Genomic DNA, 21,023 nt, shown 5'->3' with positions numbered 1-21,023 from the left:
CTGCTGGCTTCCCTGCATTGGACTGCACCCCAGCCTGGGAACAATTCCTTATGGTAAATTATGCTAAATTGTTATCCTAGAGCTCCTTTTGAGTTTTAAAAATGTTTTAGTAATAGCGCCTCTGTCTCTATATAAATTCTGAAATCCAAGAGGAGAAGGAAAAATGCAGGTGTTTTAGTTTTCCATTTTATCAATAGGAAACTAAGACATGAAAGACATAAACTAAACACTTCTCTATAGTTTATTCTGGTTGGATATCAAAATAATCACCTGCAGAAAAAATGAGGCACTGGTCTACGGGAGTAAGTGGCACAATGGAAAGCACATGGGCTTTAGGATACTCATAGCTGACTGGGTAAGTTTCCTAAGCTTGAGGATCCTCAACGTACTCATCTATAAAGCACAAATAATCATGTATATACATTTGTACTCAGTGCACATTAGTCTTTTCACTGTATAATTTACTCAGTTGCATTTTCTAAATTTGTAAGCTATGTATTGTGCAATATGTGTTATGTATGAAGTGTTAGGAATTTATTAACACCTATGAAAACAGTATTTGCCTTTTATCAAAATACAGTTTTTTGGGAAAATTAGCAAATGGAATAATTGGGCCATTTATATAGATGAGAGATGCCTAAAATTAATTTTCAGAAAAAGAAGATTATATGTAATAAAATAAATTAGAATGAGTGGAGGTAAAAATTTCATTAGACTGCAGTCTTCTATATTCTTTAAAAATAACATTGTTTTTTTGTGATTACAAAAAGTATTTTCATTATATAAATTTTGTAAAATATAACAGAGAACAAAAGGAGTTGTAATTATATGTAATAGATTGAAGATATCCTTTTTCCTAAAAATAAATTGCCCTACATGTCAATAAACACATTTTAAAAAGGACAAAACATCGAGGATACACAGAAGTGACAGAGGACAGCAGAGATGTCAGTAAAATTTTGGAAGATGGGAAGCAAAAGAATTGGTGCTGAATAACTTAGAAGAGCAAGAAAGTTGAAATCTAGTTACTTACAAGGAGTGTAGGGGAGGATTTAAAAAGTCCTAACAGTTTTGAGCTTTCAAATTCAGGATCACAGGCATACAAAATGTTCAATAGCTTATGGCAAGGTGGGGCCAAAAATAGGAGGATTGCTTTAAAATCTATATAATGAATTCTTAGGCCCTCAGATTACCTCACTCCAGCAGAAACGGAAAGGTAGAACTAAAGGACTTCCTTGTCTCCAGGATCCAGCTGAGACACCAGGTGTCTAGGGGGACGCTTATTCCTACTTTTCAGGTTACACGTGGAAGGACTTCTCTAGAGTAACATTCTTTACATCTTGTCGTATCCATCTTACATCTTCCCACGGAGAAGAAGAGATTACCTGATTGTTGAGTTAGAATTGCTGATCTATGTTTCATGACCAGGGGGATCTAATCCACCAGGGTTTTTGTTTGTTTGTTTTATTTTGTTTCTCTTTCTCTCTCAGTGCAAGGAAGTGAACTTGGGTAAGTGAATTGGCTCTGTAAAACCAAATGTTCCCTCAGGTGTGCTGACCAAGGTTTAAACAAGGGCATGGAACTTGAGCATGACCATTTTGCCTTCACACTTAAACTCCATTCTTTTAACCAAATCAGTGAGAAAGATGATAGTTGGACTTCTATCTCTCAGATGATTTAAAACTTGGGTGGGCAATAAAGGAGTTATTGATTCCCTAAATATCAAATCCCTTGCATCTTGAACACAAAGATTCACAATCCCCTTTCTCCACTGGATTGCCACAATATTGGCTGCTTACAGTACATGCCTCAAAAGATGGGTCAAACCTTTCTGGGGAACTTACCAATGGAAAAAACACTTACAACAGATATTGGCATTTGAGAGTCTCCCAATGAAATGACCAGGTTCCTACCTGTTCATCAGTGGTAATGCTCCCTGGTCAGTAAGACTCTTGAGGCAAAAAGAGATTCCAATCATCATTTCAGTGCCTCACTCTTAAACACAAATGCACGGTCAATGTCACTGAACTTTTGAGGAAAGCTCTAATATAAAAGAATGATGAGAAGAAAAAAGAATGAAAGAATTTCAGAGAAAACAGAACCAATATATGAATCCAAAGAAAATATCACATTCTGTGTTTAATATCCTCAAAGAGAAAATAAATTATTCTATGATAAAAAATATGATGCTGTAAAAAGTAATATTCAGGAATAAGATGAATGTCTTAGAAATTAAATATAATAGTGTATTAGTTTCCTATTGCTGATGTAACAAATTACTACAAATGTAGTGGCTTAAAACAACACAAATTTATTATCTTACAGTTCTGGATGTCAGAAGTCCGAAATGTGTCTCAATAGTCTAAAATGAAGGTATCAGCAGAATAATTTTTTCCTGCCTTTTCCAGCTTGTAGATACCAACTGTGTTCCTTGGCTTGTGGCCTCCTTCCATCTTTAAATCCAGCAATGGCCAGTCGCATCTTCATCATGTTGCGTTATTCTGACTTTAATTCTTCTGCCTCCCTCTTCCATATTTAAAAGCCCCTTGTAATTATGTTGGGATCATCTAGATAATCCAGGATAATCTCCTTATCTTGAAGTCAGCTAATTAACCACCTTAATTCCATCTTCAGATTTAATCCCTTCCCTTGTAACATAGCATATTCACTGGTTCTAAGTATTAGAACTGGGATGTCTTTGGGGTGGGGGGCATTATTCTGCCTACACAGATAGCAAAAATTAAACAATGTAATTGAAGTACTGAAGATAAAATTATAGAAATAGCCCAGTCAGTAAAACAAAAAGACAAGCGATGGAAAATAGGAGAGAAAAAAGTAAAAACATTTGAGAACTGATTCCACTTAATAAAAATTCCAGAAAGAAAATACAGATAAAAGGGATAGAATGAAATTATTTTAAATTGAACAAAAATAATGTAAGAAAATTTCTCAGAATAAAAAGATTTGAATTTTTGGTTAACAGAAATTCCAGAATGAGAATACAGAGGGAATTTACAGGAAGAAATTATCAAAGGAATAATACAAGAAAATTACTCAAAATGTAGAGTTTTAAATTTCCAGATAGGAAGTGTCCATCCAGATTACAACAGAATGTTTGGAAAAGGAACCACATTGTAATATGTTACCACACATCTCAAAACACTAGAGAGTTTTTAAAATGTGAAAAGCTCCCAGAGAGAAAGAGAGAGAGAAAAAGAGTCATACACAAATTGACCTTCTCGAATGACACTGACACTCTCTCTAATAATATTGAAAGCTCAGATAAGAGAAAGCAATACTTTCTAAATTCTGAGAAAAAAATGCCTGCTCTTGAATTCTGATCCTGGATAAATTATTAATGAAGTGGAAGAGCTAAAAAATTTTCTTTTACCTTGTATATACTCTATCTCAGGAAACAAATTAAGGATATGAAAATGTGGCAATGAGCCAAGAAAAGAAGAAATAATTCAATCAAAGAATGTGGTAAAGAGAAGTTCCAAACAAATGGTAAAGGGAAGTTCAATGCTAAGGAGTGGATTGATTTGTTCATGGATTAATGCATTAATGGTTCAATGGGTTATCGGGGGTAGACTGGAGGCTTTTTGAGGAAAGGAAGATAGCACGTGGAAATGTGCTCTTGCTTGGCCCTCTCTATGTGATATGCTATGTCAGCACAGGACTCTGTAGAGAGCTCCCACCAAGAGTACTCAACAGATGCACCCTGTAAGAAACAAATTTCATCTTTAAATAAATTACTCAGTTTCAGATATATTGTTTTAAGAAATAGAAAATTGACTAATACACCTTATAAGTAGAAAAATGGGTTCTTATACAAAGCTGATGACTAAGTTTAGCCTTCTCTAAGACTGGATTGAAAATGGCTCTTAGGTCTGCCCCTTCTTCTCTGGAGGCATGGATAAAGGATTTTTCCTAACTATGAATGCTGTGGGATCAATCAAATTAAAAGTATGTATTTGAGTACAAAAGGAAAGATAAATTGCTACAACATTTTAGGGTATTATTTTAGTTCACTTGTTAGAGTTCTAAACTACTCTAAATTTGTTAATCACTGCTGGAGCTTCTTGTTTCTTCCTGTTTCTCAAGAGTGTCATACTGTGGAGGAACTGTGTTGACCTACTGACTCATACCCTAAAGGCCAAAAAGAGTTAATTAACATCGTCTGGAGTTGTGTGTTGTATTAGTCTGTTTGTGTTGCTATAACAGAAATACCTGAGACTGGGTAATTTATAAAGAATGGAGGTTTATTTGGCTTATGATTCTGGGGTACCTGCTTCTGGCACGGGCCTCAGACTGCTTCTACTCATGGCGGAAAGTGGCAGGCAGCCAGTGGGTACAAGAAGATCACATGGTGAGAAGAAGCAAGAGAGAGAGAGAGGAGGTGCCAGGGTCTTTTAAACAACCAGCTCTGATGGGGACTAATAGAGGAAGAACTCACTCATTAATCCCCCCTCCCCCAGGGAGAGCATTAATCCATTCATGAGGGATCCATCCCCATGACTCAAACAGTTCCCAATACTGCCACATGGGGGATCAGATATACATGAGTTTTGAAGGGGATAACACATTCAAACTCCATAATTCCACCCTTGGCCCCCAAAACTCATGACACTCTCACATATAAAATACAATTATTCCACCCCAACAGTCCCCAAAGTTTTAGCTTGTTCCAGCACCAACTTAAAATTTCGAAGTTTAAAGTTTTATCTGAGACCAAAAGCAAAAGTCCTTTCAGCTGTGAACCTATAAAAACAAAACCAAATTTATCTACTGTCAAGATACTATGGTAGAAAAGATATTAAGTACATATTCCCATTCCAAAAGGGAGGAATAGGCCAGAAGAAAGGAGAAACAGGTCCCAAACAAGTCCAAAATGCAGCAGGGTAGACATTACAACTTAAAGAACCAAAATAATCTTCTTTGACTCCAAGTCCTGCATCCTGGGCACAATTGGGTATCTAGGCCCCAAAATCCTTGGGCAGCCTTATTCCCACAGCTCTGCCAGACACAGCCCATTGGGCTGTGCTGGTCCCTGTGGCTTTTCCAGGCCAGTGTTGTACTTGTCAGTGACCCTACTGTTCTGGCGTCCTGGTGGCAGCCCCACTGCCTTAGCTCTATTAGACATTTCCCTGGTGGGGTCACTCTGTAGGGGCTCTGACCACACTTTTCTGCTTGGCATTGCTCTAGTAGATGGCCTCTGAGGTGGCTCCACCCCTGCAGCAGGTCTCTGCCTGGGCCCCCAGGCTTTTCCATACATCCTCTGAAATCTGGGTGGAAGCTGCCATGCCTCCACTGATCTCATGTCCTGCCAGTCTGCAGACTTAACATGGTGTGGATGCCACTGACGTTTCAGGCTTCTACTCTCCAGAGCTGCTGCATGAGCCACACTTGGGGCTACTTGAGGCAGGGCTGTTCCAGCCAGAGCAGCTGGAATGCAGGGAGTAGGTTCCCAAGGGCAGCTGTGGCCTGGGTCTGTCCTCCAGGACAGCTCAGTCCTTCTGGGCCTCAGGGACTTTGATGGATGGGGCACCCTTTCAGACTTCTCAAATGCCTTTAGGGATTTTTTTCCCATTGTCCTGGCTATTAGCATCTGGCTGCCTCACCACCCAGCTAATGTCTTTAGTGAGCAGTTTATCTGCTTCACCCTTGCATTTTTCTCCTGCTCTCCATTTCTCTACCACATGGCCAGGCTTCAAATTTTCCAAATCCTTATGCTCTGCTTCCCTTTTAAATTCTGCCTTTACATCATGTCTTTTCTGACACAACTCAGAGTAGGCTGTTAAAAGTAAGCATGCAGCTTCCTTAATGCTTTGCTGCTTAGAAATTTCTCCTGCCAAACGTTCTGGCTCACAATGCTTAAGTCCCACCTTCCACAAAGTCTAAGGGCATGGACACAATGCAGCCAAGTTCCTTACTATGGTGTAGCAAGGGTGATCTTTTGTCCAATTCCCAGTAAGTTTCTCATTTCTACCTGAGACCTCATCATATGTATGGTCTTTACTGTCCATGTTTTTATCAGCATTCTGTTCACAACCATTTAACCAATCTCTAAAATGTTCCAAACATTCTCTCATCTTTTTATCTTCTTTTAAGTCTTCCAAACTCCTCCATCCTTTGCCTATTACCCAGTTCCAAAGCTGCTCCCACATTTTCAGGTATCTGTATAGCAACACCCCACTCTTGGTACCAATTTTCTGTATTAGTCCATTTGTGCTGCTATAACAGAAATACCTGAGACTGGGTAATTTATAAAGAACAGAGGTTTATTTGGCTTATGATTCTGGGACAGTTGAATCTGGCACAGTCCTCAGGCTGCTTCTATTCATGGTGGAAAGGGGCAGGCAGCTGGTGAGTACAAGCAGATCACATGGCAAGAGGAAGAAAGAGAGAGAGAGAGGAGGTACCAGGGTCTTTTTAAACAACCAGCTCTCACGGGAACTAATAGGGTGAGAACTCACTCACTACTCCTCCGCCCCCAGGAAGAGCATTAATCCATTAATGAGGGATCTGCCCTATGACTCAATCAGTTTCCTACACTGCCACATTGGGGATTAAATTTCCACATGAGGTTTGGAGGGGATAACACATCCAAACTCCATCATATGTCTTATATGTTAAATATTTACTTGTTAGAACATTCAACAAAGCACTATGCAGGACAACTAAGACCTATATCTCCCTAAACTTTCTGAGACATACAGCAGAGATTCACCACTCTGTACTTCTTAGATGACTGCATATTTCTCTCTGAGTCTCATTTCTTCTTCTATAGACTCTATTCAAACTCTTTCGGGTGAGTTTTTTGAAAGTAAAAATAAAATGAACATAGCAATTTTATTGTTGATGGATGTTAACCACAGGCAAGGAATGAGTTAGAGAAAGAAAGGAAGGAATCAGAGCATATGGGTTTTCCACAGGGTAAACTCAGCAGCATTAATAACATCTCAAGCTTCAGAAACTGTGAGGTTAAGAAAGTGGCTGGAAGATATAGGGACGTGTTATGTGACACTATGGATGCTGAATATTCTGATGTTCTAAACAAGTACACTAAATTTGGTCGTTCAGCTTTCTGAGCATTAATTCTTCAAGAATCTAATTACTGGAATAAAAGTTCAGAACCAGGGCTATGTGGGTAAAGAAAATTTCTCATTTAGGGAAGTTAGGGTTTCCTGATTATTCCATTTACTCCTTGAGGCAAAAATGTACAATCTGTACAAATGAAAAAGTCTTTACAGAAATTTTCCTTAAAAAATAAGTCAAGAGACATTTAACTAAGCCATAGGACAATAAGGCCTTCAAAGGAGGATGTTTAGCTCTCTCTGTCTGATAACATCTAGCACAGTGCTTTGCATTTTGCAGGTGGCCAACAATGTCAATACAGGTCAATTGAATCAATTAGTTAACCATCAGAGAACGAAGAACTTGTGTTTAATATAATTATGGAGTCAAGTATGAAAATTGAGAATTGGTAAATCTTGGGAGTATGAATAACTTACTTAATTTGGATAATCAATGTCTGTGAGTGCTCTGATTTTCAATTGTTTTGAATAAATGTGGGTTTACTGGGAAAAATAACTTTATTTTCTGGGAACATCTTATGTAATAGTTGACTATGGATTTTTGTGCTGTTCTTCAAATATTCATTATCATTTATTCATTTAATATGTATTTACTTAGAATTTAATACCTGCTAAGTATGGGAAGGACATATATGAAAAGAAATGCTTTTTATTGTTCCTCTAGAAAGCAACATCTAACCGTCATAAAAGGCTTTGCAGGGGAGGAAGCCTTTATGTTGTAAGTAAATGAGGTTGACTTCATTGTTGCTCCTGTAGTGAATGAGTGGTCATACTCTTACATTATGGGAATAGAAAATATTCGTGGGTGTAATAAAATAAAATATTTTTCCTTCTTTGATGAGCCAGAGAAACATTCAGATGAAAATGCCTATCAACTATTATTTTGTAGGCATTTTTGACCACAGACCGCAGCAAGAAAATACTCATGGATTTTGCATTGTAGTGCAATGCAAATATCAAACCACAGACACGAATATCAAACCAAAACTAAAGTTCACAAAGCAATACTTATTCTCACTACATGCAATGCACTACATTCTTTTCTCCCCCCTGCTCCCTAATCCCATTCCACACCACTGCACCTCTCCACACTGTTAATTTCTTTAAAAAAAATTTTTTTTAACTTTTTACTATGAAAAATTTAATACATATACAATAGATCGGGGTACAGCAATCAACGACTCATGGCCAGTCGTATCTTATTTGTACACCCACCCAGTTTCTTCCTTCCCCAGGATTATTTTGAGTAAATCCCTGTATCATAGCATTCATCTGTATACATTTCAGTATGTGTCTCTAAAAGATAAAAACTGTTTTATAAAAGACATAACCGTAGTATATAATCACATTTTAAAAATCAATAATAATTCCTTAATATAATCAAACACTAAACGTGTTTAAATTTCTACAATTCTCTCCCCCTCCCTCTCTCTGTTACAAGTGATTTGTTTACATCAGACTCCAAATAAATTCTGCTTGTTGCATTGGTTGCTACGTTAGCTGTCTCTTAAGTTTCTTTTAATATATAGGTTCCCCCTTCATTTAATTTTTCTCCCTTTACCCCATAAAGTTTCCCAAAGTCTGGATTTTCTGGCTCCATCCCAGTAGTGTCATTTAACATGTTTCACCTTCTCCTGCATTTCCTGACGATTGGTTGCTGGATCCTGAGGCTTGGTCCCATCATTCAGGTCAGATTTGGCTTTAGAGATATTAGTTCTTACTCTGGAGGTCCATTATGTCTGACTGTCTCTCTGTGATATTAGCAGTCATTGGTGATCATTTACTAGACTCATTATTTCAATAGGGGTTTGCAAAATACCATATTCTAATTATTTTAGTCCCTCTTTATTTACTAACTGGGATACTTCACTAGATAGAAATGTTGAAATGTTCCTTCTTTGGCTATTTATGGTTACCTTGAGGAATAATTCACACAGGGAAGACAGGATAAATGCTTGATTCTTCCCTTTTACTTCCTAGTTTTAGAAAAATGAATTGTTTCCCTATCATCTTCCAAAGAGATGGATAGTTTGTTTGCTTTTGTTTTATTGTCATTATGGGTTTTTGTGGTGGTAAGATTTAGTTTCTTTCTCTTTCTCATTTGCATTTTTGTTCTACCAGTGGGTTTTGTTCTATCATGTATATTTGCAGTAGTGATTACCATTTTTCAGATTCCAGATGCAGGGCTCCCTTGAGGATTTCTTGTAGGGCTGATTGTGTAGTGGTGAACTCTCGTGGCATTTGTTTGTCTGGAAAATACCCTATTTTCCCCCTCATTTCTGAATGATAGCCTTGCTGGATATAGTATTCTTGCCTGGCAGTTTTTTTCTTTTACTTTTTTGAATACATCATCCCATTTCCTCCTGGCCTGTAGAGTTTCTGTTGAGAAGTCTGCTGTTAGTCTGATAGGGTCTCCCTAATAGGTGACTTGATGATTTTCTCTTGCTTCTTTTAAAATTCTTTCTTTGTCTTTGAACTTTGCCAATTTGACTACAATGTGTCTTGGAGCGGATCTTTTTGGGTTGAATCTGTTTGGGGATCTTTGAGCCTCCTGGATCTGAAGGTCTATGTCTTTTCTTATACCTGGGAAGTTTTCAGTTATTATTTTGTTGAATAGGTTTTCCATGCCTTTTCCTTTCTCCTCCCCTTCTGGAACATCCATGATTCAAATGTTTGTGCCTTTAAGATTATCTGCTAGCTCTCTTAGATTTTCTTCAATTTTAAAATTCTTTTTTCCTTTTTGTTGCCCACCTGAGTTATTTCAAAAAGGCTATCTTCAAGAGCATATATTTTTTCTTCCGTTTCTTCTAGCCTGCTGCTTAAACTCTCAGTTGTGTTTTTTATTTTGTGGAGTGAATCTTTCAGTTCTATGAGTTCTACTACATTCTTTTAAAGATATTAATCTCTTTGCAAATTTTTCTCCTTCATATCTTGGATTTTTTTTTTCTCATTTCATTATGTTGTCTAAAGGAGTCTTCTTGTATCTCAGTGAGTTTCCTTAAGATTGTTGCTCAGAATTTCTTTTCAGTCATTTCAAGAGTTTTCTGCTCTATAGGGTCTGGTATTGAGAATTACTGTATTCTTTTGGTTGTGTCATATTTTCTTGGATTTTCATATTTCTAGTGTCTCTACATTAATGTCTAATCATCTGGTAGAGCAGTTACTTCTTCTACACTCTGGAGTGGGCTTTGAGGAGAGAGATTTTCTCTTCTTTTTCTGGTCTCTACTAGTGACTCTCCTTGTGTCAGCACAGTTGAGTGTCTGGCGGGCCACGTGTACAGTAGTGGTGGCTACTGCTGTGGTGTTGAGCCACTTTTGCAGCAGCTGTGTCTGTGGCAATGGCTGTGGTTGGCCACCCATGCAGAAGTGGTATTTTTGGCATGCTCCTTGCCTGCTTCTGGGCAGAGGGGGCTGTCCTTGGCTCCTACCTAGGACCCCAGTTGTGCCCCTTGCCTACTTCTGGGTGGTGTGGACTTCCCACACTATGTTATTTTCTATTCTAATCTATTCTACTCTAGTGTGTACTGGTTGTAAACTATGAAATGGATGTTATGACCAATCACTGCTGTAGAGAGTTTTCAGTGTGGTTCTGGAACTCAGGGTAGAGATAGAGTTGAACATAGAGACTTATGAATGATCAGCTATAGGAGAAGGCAAAAGTCTCAAGACTGGCCAATTATGATTACCCAGATTTCAAAAGTAGGTGTCTTTATCTTTCCCTATCATTCCTTTTCAGACCAGGCAGACTCAGTTCTAGAATTGCAAGAGTTCCTTTTCTCTCTGGACTCTCACCCTTTTCTCTCCTTTTCCCATATTTTCTTTTTTCCTTTATATTCCTCTAAACTCCTTCTCAGTATCCTAGCTCCATCCTCAGAGAGTCCCAACCCATTCAGGAAGGGTAGCTATAGATCCTTAAAGTATATCCTCCTGTTCTCAAAGAAATAGGTTAAGCTTTTAAAGATTCTTAACACTGGAGAAGCTATGAAACGAACACATTGTTAACACTGACCACATGTTGTACTATAACTTTAATATGCTATTATGCTAATGCAGTCTCCATTCCACTTTACTGTTTTAGGGAAAGCTTACTTCCCTTTCCTGATGTTTTCTTCACAAATTTCTAACTGATGTGTCTGGTAACAGAACTGGACGTGCTAGTCCAGTTCTTTCCTCCTGCTCTTGTTTTAGGAGATCCATTCTTATTTCACTCTGCATGTTGTAAAAGAGGGACCTGTGATTCTGGAAGGTAAATTCAATTTAGTGAAATATTAGGATCTGGTACATTGACTAAAAACACTGAGAGATTGACAAAGACTGGCATTTGGGGAGCATAATAGTGCCCTGAGATGAAAACTTCTGGCAAGGTTTCCATCAAGAGGCTTTAGGATTGTGTGGCACTTTAACAATGTGGATTTTAATTTGGCTGATAGGCCATGGAAGTCCCGGTAAGCAAATACAACTGAGGTAAAAATGTGATTAAAGGAAAAAAGGACTTTGTCAACATGCTTTGGAGGCTGAACAATTCTCAGCTATATTACTGTGTTTTTCTGCAAAATCTGGGGGTCAAGACTTTGAACTGCAACTAAGTTCCTTGTTCTAGAGTGTGCTAGTATGAGGACTTTTTGGTGCCAGGCCTCATAGGTAACACAGCAAGGCTATCCTGAATCCAGGTCTTTTTAATGATGCATTTGGAGCAAAGGAAGTACATTTAAGTTCATGTGACTTGTTCAGAGTTTCAGGACTTCAAGTTGTTAAAGATATAATGGCTTCAGAATTTTAAGACCAAAATTATGGATTGTCCTATAGAATTGGGTAGAATTTAATAAAAAGTAAACCATAAGAAGAAATGGAGTCTTTTCAGAAAAAATAAAAAGGAATCTTCTTAGGATGAAGCAAAGAAACAACTTGTTGAAATTATTGTGAACCTAAAGGCAATTTAAAAGGCTTGGCATGAAATGCTGTCTCTAGGGATTATAAAGGAGAAATTGTAGTAGTTTCCAAAGTGTGCTTCAGTCTTACTGTAGGAACAGGAAGAGTGGAAGTATAAAAAGCTAGGAGAGAAACATTTCTCTAAGAGAAAGATTAAGGTTTTGGGCTGAACAGAAATGAAGAAGAAAATGAAATATTGCAGACCAGTATTGACTGTAGGTTAGGCAACTATGTCTAACTGCTTATAAGGAGAGCATTACCAAAAGGGGATATATTTTAGTAGTCAACTAGTTTTTACTAAATCAGAAATGGTGATGGGGCCCAGAGACATCCAACAGAAGAAGACAGGCAAGATGTTAGAAAGATGACTGGAACGGACTCTATGAAAAGGAGCCAAGCTCCAGGAAACCATGAAAAATTCATTCAATAATACTGACAAAGTCTGTAATGAGAGAAATTGGGGTACTACCCCTGAAGCCATGGGCCAGCTATACTAAATGGTAGAAAAATCTGGACAGAGTTGAGAGGAGAACACCAGAATAATGTTCATTATTGCTGGATTTATAAAGTAAGCACAGATGGCTTGGTCAGTGGATAATTTTGATAAACCCAGAACTTATTGATTACATTTTTCTCATTACGGAAGACCCTTCAATGCAAAATTTTGAGAAATATGTTAAATTAGAAATATGTCAAGGCCACAAAGAAAAGAAGAAAATAAAAGGAAGGAAACTTGGCTTATAACTCCAGCAAACCATTCTAGTCTGCATGCATTCAAAAAGGACAGGATCAAAGTAAATATTTTAAACCACTGGAAATTCAACTGAGTTTCCTGAAGGGAATAATAAGATCAGACATAAAAAGACATATCCCACTACTGCAAGTGAAGAAGGAAGAAAAACTGTTCAAAACTGGGAACATTCAAGAGCTAAGGAGAGACAGTATCATGAGGAGACTGTGTCATGGTTACCGGCTTTCCCTAGAATCTTAGGGGGTCCAAGCTTTTAAAACCTCAACAGCAAAATCTGGGGTATTTCTCCAACTGAAACTAGTGTGGGATGAGGCTCAAAACTTCCCTGTGAAATCAATTTAATTACTTAATCCAAGGTTTTCCAGTTTTGACACTATTGACATTGTATTAGTCTGTTTCTGTTGCTCATAACAAAATACACAGAACTGGATAATTTATAAGAAAATGAAATTTATTGCTTACAGTTTCAGAGTCTTGGAAGTTCAAAGTCCAAAGTCCAATTAAAACATTTGGTGAAAGCTTTCTTTGGTGGTGGCCTCAGTGATAGCAGGGTGTCACACTGCAAAAATGGCAGAACTGAGAGAGCAGAGAAAGCGCAGAGAGAGAAGAGAGCAAGAGAGCAAGACAGACTCCCCTCTCTCTTCTTTCAAAGTCCTCAGAACCACACCCCTGACCACCATTTTTAATCCTTTCACTATGGCATGGTCCTACAATCCAATCATCTCTTCAAGGCTCCACCTTTCAATTACCATAATAGGATTTCCCACCCTCTTAACAATCACAGTGGGGGCCAAGTTTCTAATACATAAAACTCGGGGGACACAATTCAAGCTTCAGTGAGTTTTGGGGGAACATAATTCAATCTACTACAGGCACTTTCAGCCAAGTAATTCCTTGTGGTATGTGGAGAGTTGCTGTGCTGTGCACTGTAGGCAGTTTAGAAACATCCCCGGCTTCTATGCCATTAGCATACCCACCACCCACCTCCAGCTGTGAATATCAAAAATGTCTCCAGACATTGTCAAATATTCCCTGGAGGTAAAATGTTCCTGGTTAAGAACCACTGACCAAAGCAATTCCATAACAAGAGGTAGTAGAAGAAGCCAGTGTGGAATGGAATAAGAATGTCTGGGCAACAGACACTGTGGGTGTTATAAGGTGGATCTGCCCTTCAATTCATGATTGGTACACTAGAAACAGAGTCCAAAGGGGAAAAAGAATTTAAGAAACCAAATATGCTGATTTAGAAAGAAAGGCATCTCAGATTAGACTTGAGGTCCAAGGCTACCACTATTCCAAATTTCTAAACTTTGCAAGAAGGCTGGATTATTTTATGTAACTTTCTATGAGAGATTAACACATATATAGGTGCCACCCCAATGCCCCTCCCCCTAGTCCCCCAGATATGACAAATACGTAATGACAAAAGTAACCTCTTTGGAGAGGGCTCTCCCACTGTGTTGAATTTTTAGTTTTGGACTTTGAAATCTGCCACAGATGACAAACATCCTAGCTAAGTGGAAACCAAGATTTTCTTTATCTACCTGGCTTCCCTCAGATACTACCAAGTCTCTGCTATGGCCTTTGGAAACAGCTAAGTCCTTTGTCTAAAACCTTGATTTTTCCTGGAATAACTTAGGGCCTGAAGACTATTTTATATTCCAAATTTCATTAAAGATGGGACCAGTGCTGTAATAGTCTTGTATGTCTTAGTAACGCTTTGGAATCTTGAAAAGTGAGACTCATCAGAGATTCTGAAATAGATAAATTCAGATCTACAGGCTCTAAAGGAACTGTACTTCATCCATTAGAAGAAATTTCTGCACCTGCTGAAAGAACCCCAACTCCACACGTTTTCTAATAGAGAAGCTCTGTAGCTGCAACTGAACAGAATAGAAGCCTAACCTTAAACTTGAAATATTTGTAATTTAACTTTCAATAGTAAGAATCTTCTTTGTTCTTGAGTTTTATTGGACTTCATTTGAGATACTTTAAAAGTGGGGCACATAAAAGAGCTTTCAATTTCTTAATATCCTGGGAAATTAATAATGGGAGAGAGTTTATATTCAAATCTGAGGATTCTTATTTATATCATTTTATTATTGGACTACCTTTGATAGAACCTCTGATAGCAATGTGAGTTACTGTGGCTGGAAACAATTTGGAATTAGAAATAGAATAGTGAGGGAAGGTTCTGCTTTGGTATGGTCTTGTAAGTTTTAACCTATTGCATGGCTCTGACACATTTCAGGGTATTATGAAGGCAAAGATCTATGCTCAGCTGACCTAAGAAAATCCAAAATGGAGCAATGGTTGCTGTTGGAGAATGGTCTCTTGAAAATAGAGTTGGTCTATCCTGATGGTGTGCTGCGGAACTCCTTTCTTGGGGGATAGCTCCTTTTTTTGGCTTATGATGGGCTTGGAGTTAGTTAACCTCATGGATTTAGAGAATGAAAAACTGAGCAACGTTAGTGAGAGACATTTGTTCTCCTTTTGTCACATTTCCTTCAATGTGGAGAAACAACATTAATGTAGCACTCTTGGCTTCTCTTATCTCACTTCCTGCCGGTGCTGCTGGGCTGAATTCTGATTGGTGATTTGATGGACGAATGAGCAGTCCCAGCTCCACCCCTTCCCCTTTTCTTCCAGGAAGCTACCCCCGGGAAGCTCGATTTGGGGTGTGATCCTTTGTGCTCTCAGTTTGACAGCGACAGCACCCTCTGTCTAGCCCCCAGGTTTAATCTTAATGCCAATAGCTACCTCTGTCCTGTTCTTCTCCTGTCTCTTAAGTGGCTTGGCATTAAGGAGGGGAGGAAAAAGGTACAATTTATGAGCCTCTTCAAACTCCAAAAGATCCCCTTATTCTTTATGGAAGGGACAAGAGAGTGGAAAATAGAAAGCTCCCTCCTACAACCGAAATCAAACCTATTTCTGAAACTTTCGCTCCTACTTCCCTCATCCACAGGTACTCTTTGGGTTTCTGAGCTGGGGAGGTCTACACCATGGCAGTCTACATGGGGAGTCCCACTACCATAGCTGGGCCCTGGAGATCCTAACTTATCCTGACTGGAGGTGACACAATTTCCTTTTCCTTTTAAGTCAGCTGAGGAGAGGTTAGCCCTTCTTTCCCAAAGCAACTTTTACTAAAGAGGGAGATCCTCAATGACAATGACATAAAATAGATTAAAATAGATTTCTGATCCTAATAAAAAAAAATTGATGTTTAGCCGAAATTCAATTTGGCTGCTACAGGTTCTTTTTTCTCACTTCACTCTTTTTCTTATAAGGAAATGGATTCTACAGAAAACAACTGAAACTTCCAGTCCTTTAGATTTAGATTGGTACTGTTTCTTCATCTGGTGGGGTTTAAAGTCCTTATAAAACTTGCTCCCCTGTCTTCTGTAAGTGAGGTAAGTGTGGTTATGGAAACATGCATAGTACTTTACTCGAGGGGATGGTTTTCCAGTATCCTGTCAGTATAGGAACGATTCACACCCAAGAAAAAGATCTTTCCTTCATACTAGAGTGTCCTGCCTCCACAGATAGGCTGTGCATGTCTCCATGGTAGCAGACCTCTGAGCTGTGTATCCTGGAACAGCTACTTCAGCTTCCCATCTTCCCTTCCCCGTTGAAGCCAAATCACACCCTGAGGATGATGAGCAAATACACAATTATGTCCTCCACGCAGAGATTTTCCTGTTCAAAAGATGGAAGAAGTGCTTCAGCTCTGATCCGTTCCCTCTGGGAACAGTTCTGATTTCCTAGAGGACTGGAAAAGCACCTCCCTCTGGCAGTTACTTTAGAGAAGTTTCCTGCCTCACTATCCAATGCTTCTTTCATCATACCACATTGTCTAGTAAAATCTGAAAAACCCTCTTTACATATTTCAACTGCTGAGTAACATGCACAGAGGTGTTCAACGCAGTAGCTCCCATTAGTAGACTGGTGTCAGGATATAAGCCAACATTACTTTAAGTTCTTCTCTAACAGTTGAGTGAGCTCTGAGTACCATAGGTATACAAAACATATTTTAAGAAGAAGGCCTCACCTATACCAAGTTTGCTTTTAGTCATCTGGTGAGTTTGGGCAGTCACTAAACAACTTTTTTTTTTTTTTTTTGTCTTTTTTGTGACCGGTAAGGGGATCGCAACCCTTGGTTTGGTGTCGCCCGCACCGCGCTCAGCCAGTGAGCGCACCGGCCATTCCTATATAGGATCGGAACCCATGGTGGGAGCGTCGCTGAGCTCCCAGGGCTGCACTCTCCCGAGTGCGCCACGGGGCCGGCCCTCACTAAACAACTTTGCGCTTCAGTTTCCCTACATGGTATGTATATGAGATATATGTACCCCCTCGCACACACACTTATATAGAAAAGATCTTCTTGAATATGTGATGTTAAAGCAACACCCTAGACATAAAAGTGATTGAAAAATTTAAAGGAGTTTAGGAATATTATGTATCTGAACTGTAGTGTAACCACAGCCGTGGAGGAGTAAGGTCCTTGACAATTGTTTTTTGGTGAATGCACTTTTTATGAGTCCTCCATTGTATTGAGTGAGCACTAGGCACAAAACAGGCACTCTAAAATACATCTTGGTATGATTATCACATTGCAAAGAGCCAAAGAATTAGAATCAGCTTTTCCACAGGATCCAATATACCTTTCTAAACATGAAGGAACGGCCTTTGGAAAAAACTTTTAAAAAATGTTGATAGTGAGTTAAAACAGTCAAAACCATTTGTTTATTTTGTTGGAAGTTTGATTCTCCATGGCTGGAAACTGCTTTGACTCACCTCTCATACAGAGAAAAGACCTCTGGAGACCCATAATAGGCCTTTCCCTAGACCAGTGTTTCTCAAACTTGTTAAACTGCAGATTCTGATTTAGTAGGTTGAGGTTGGGACCCAAGACACTGAATTTTTACAAGCTCCCAGACGATGCAGAAATTGTTGGTTATAGACCCAACAATTAGATCTAACTATGAATAACCAGAAAAAACTATCAGAGGAGATAGTCAGTGCAGTGGATTGAATTATGTTCCCCCAAACTCCCTGAAGCTTGAATTGTGGCCCCCAAGTTTTACTTATTAGAAACTTAGCCCCCACTGTGACTGTTAAGAGGGTGAGAAATACCATTATGGTAATTGAAAGGTGGGGCCTTGAAGAGGTGATTGGATTGTAGGACCATGTAGTAGTGAATGGATTAAAAATGGTGGTCAGGGGCATGGCTCTGAGGGCTTTAAAAGAAGAGGAGAGTCTGTCTCTCTCTCTCTCTGCTCTCTCTGCTCTCTCTGCTTCCACCATCTTGCAATGGAGACCCCTGGGTCACTGTTGCCATCACCAGATGGACTTTGGACTTCCCAGGCTTAGAAACTGTAAGCAATAAATTTCATTTTTCTTTATAATTCACCCAGTTTCAGATATTTTGTTATAAAAAAAAAAAAAAAAAGGACTAGTACAGTCAGGGAAGGGAAAAGGGACTTTAAAGAAGAAAGAAAAAGGGAAACTACTCTTGTACTCAAAACCTACATTAGAATTGACGAAGTTACTAGCAGGGAAAAACAGTGCTACGTTTTACAGCTTAGCACCTATAACTTGAAGAATGTTATGGCTATGTAGAAAACTTCATAAAATTCATGGCAAAACAGATATTCACTGATCAGATTTGAAGAATTCTTTGTAAACCTTAGCAACTGTAAAGAGGTGAACAAATACAATGCACATTCTTTTGCCCATTGATGTCAATTGGTTGGTAAATAAGAAGTGTTGCTTCTCAATATCATCATTATTGTTATAGTCAGTGTCATCATCATGAAGACATTTTTGGAGCACATCATTAGTAATTGATTCCGTTCTACATCCTGTCCAAAGCTTGTCAAATAGTTTGTGCCATATAGGACACATTGTGATCCCATCCTTGTCTGGGTAAGTAACCATATACAATTCATTAGAGACGGCCTCCACCTTCCTTACAAGCAACTTGTACAAGAATCAAGAATCAAATCAAATATTTATTTATTAAAGTATTTATCTCCTCTTTGTTGGTACATAGAAGAAAGCCAATACAATCAGAACACCCATGAGCCTTCAGCATTTTCCCTATTCCTTTTATATTTTTCAGGGTCATAATCAATGATGAATCTGATGTGATGACCATCAACAAGATAAAATAAAGTGCCCCAGTACTGAGGGCCCCCCTTTTTGTCATGAAAATGTTCACAATAGGATCTCATTAAATTGGATCAATTGGAGTTGGGTGAATTTGAATGAATATAAAATATGAATTATAGCAAGTTTTAAGAATGTGTTACTTTCAAATATCCTCAATAATTAAAATGAAGCCCAAGGAGGACATCTGGGTGAATAACAAGAATACAACTAATCAGCTCATCATTTGTTATTGTAAATAGATGCTTTGCTTCTAAAATGTTTTAGCGTGTTGGAAAATTGTTCTTCAAAGTTAAACTATTTTATTGCTTTCTTTTTACCATTCACATGTAGGAAAACATTTTTTAAAAATTGAATTAAAGAAAAAAAATGTAGTCTTCCTTCAATATATATCGTATGATGGAGCTGGACGTAATGAAGTTTTACTGACATTACACTTTGCTTTTTCTGTTTGGCTGAAGTTCTTCCAGGCCCTAGGCCAATGAACACACGCTGTCCTTATATTTTGACTATGTCGAGACACCACTTTTTAGGTGGCATAAAAATATCCATGATTCACTGTCTTCCCCTTTAACGTGAGTAAATTTTCCTTACTTTCCTGGTTTGCCAGAACTGTTTAGATGCGGGCCATGGGATCCTCCCAGATGCTTGCATTCCAACGTTCTTGTCTATAGGTGGAGCCGCCTATCTGGGGTTTGATGAAAACTCTTTCACTGATGATTCTATTTTCACATTTTTAAAAATAATCTCCCAATTAACTGCTTCAATATGTTTATGAAATTTCTAACCTGATAATACCAACAGGCGTAACATTTGGTGGAGATATTTTGATGTGAGCGGAGCTGGTAGTGGTAATACAGCAATAATTGCTGGCTCATTTACGGACTATTTAGGTCGTGCAGTGAGCCAGATGAGAACAGCTAATGAGCACAGCTTCTTGCTGTAATTAGTCGAACAGTGGTGGCTCACAGATGATTTACAGTTTGCAAAAAAAATCTGTGTATTTACTGAAGTGCTTATGTATTCTGTAAAGTTGTGACAAAGTAACAACTTGGGGATGTTGTGCTTTCTGCTCCCACATAGTCTTCAGAGAGATTAAACAATAATGCTATCAGCACCCACCGCTCCGGCGGTCGGCGAGCGGCGCCAGTGATAGGCGGCTTCACGTTTTCTCTTCGCCTGTTTCTCGCGCAGCGTCTCCTTCACGTTCCAGTTTCCTTCACGTGCCTCTTGAACAACGTGGCGGGTACGGCAAAGCCTCTGCGCAGCTCTTCGTCGTGTCTGCTGTAAAGTGAGATTGCTGGGGCTCGTACGACTCTCCTTTTGGTAGTCAGATTTTAAAAACCCCCAAGCAGCTGAAATAATCTCAGATAGCTGAAGGATTTCTTTAGGTATCTGTCTTTAAAAAGTCTATTCTCCATTTTTGGAGAGGACTGAGGTCAGAAAAGCATACCATTGCAAACAGAAAGTGCATCAATTATTATAGATTAGGAGGGCGTCTAAATCTGGAAAATATTCTGTTTAAAAAAATGGGTCTGAGATTGCCCTTGATTTTGGAATTATGCCAGAGGCATGACTTTAAATCCCTGTAAATGATTAGCCTGAATGCCCTCGAGGAAAAACAGCTCTGCCACTTCTCTAAAATGTTTATATTTTTTTCTTAATTTCTCTTCTTGCAATCAGGCTAATTTATTTTTATTTTAATCTTGGTACAAATAACTTATTAAATGTCTCTGGTCAAACTTAAGTATTGTCACCCTCCTTGCTAATCACACTCTCTGATCACTATGTCGGCCAGAACCGTGTCTTGTAAAGAAATCTGGTTGAAAGCAGAAGTATATTTTTGGGGGAAATCTGTCTGATGAGCATTCCAGAAACAAAAAGCAATTAGTGGGGCTAAAAATCTCTTCAGCTATCCTTGAATAACTTTTTTTTCAAGGTGGAGTTTTCAGTTACTTGAGATCAAAAATTTTGCTAAAGGATATATGTAGGTCCAAAAAGTTGTTTGTAATTCCTTTTGTTCAAAAGTCCAAAGCAGTTCTATACAAATGACAGCCCGTACCAACTCTTGGTGATGA

At 38.6% G+C, this 21,023-nt stretch overlaps 1 pseudogene; it reads right to left on the bottom strand.

The window, feature by feature from the left end:
- Positions 1-20,040: 20,040 nt before the first annotated feature.
- Positions 20,041-21,023, bottom strand: part of LOC134372724 (small ribosomal subunit protein eS6-like) — a 72,916-nt pseudogene continuing 71,933 nt past the window's right edge.

The sequence above is a fragment of the Cynocephalus volans genome, chromosome 3 (assembly GCF_027409185.1).
Source record: "Cynocephalus volans isolate mCynVol1 chromosome 3, mCynVol1.pri, whole genome shotgun sequence".
Classification (NCBI taxonomy): Eukaryota; Metazoa; Chordata; class Mammalia; order Dermoptera; family Cynocephalidae; genus Cynocephalus; species Cynocephalus volans.
The sequence above is the reverse complement of the archived record's forward strand: the minus strand, read 5'-3'. Positions and strand labels throughout refer to the sequence as shown.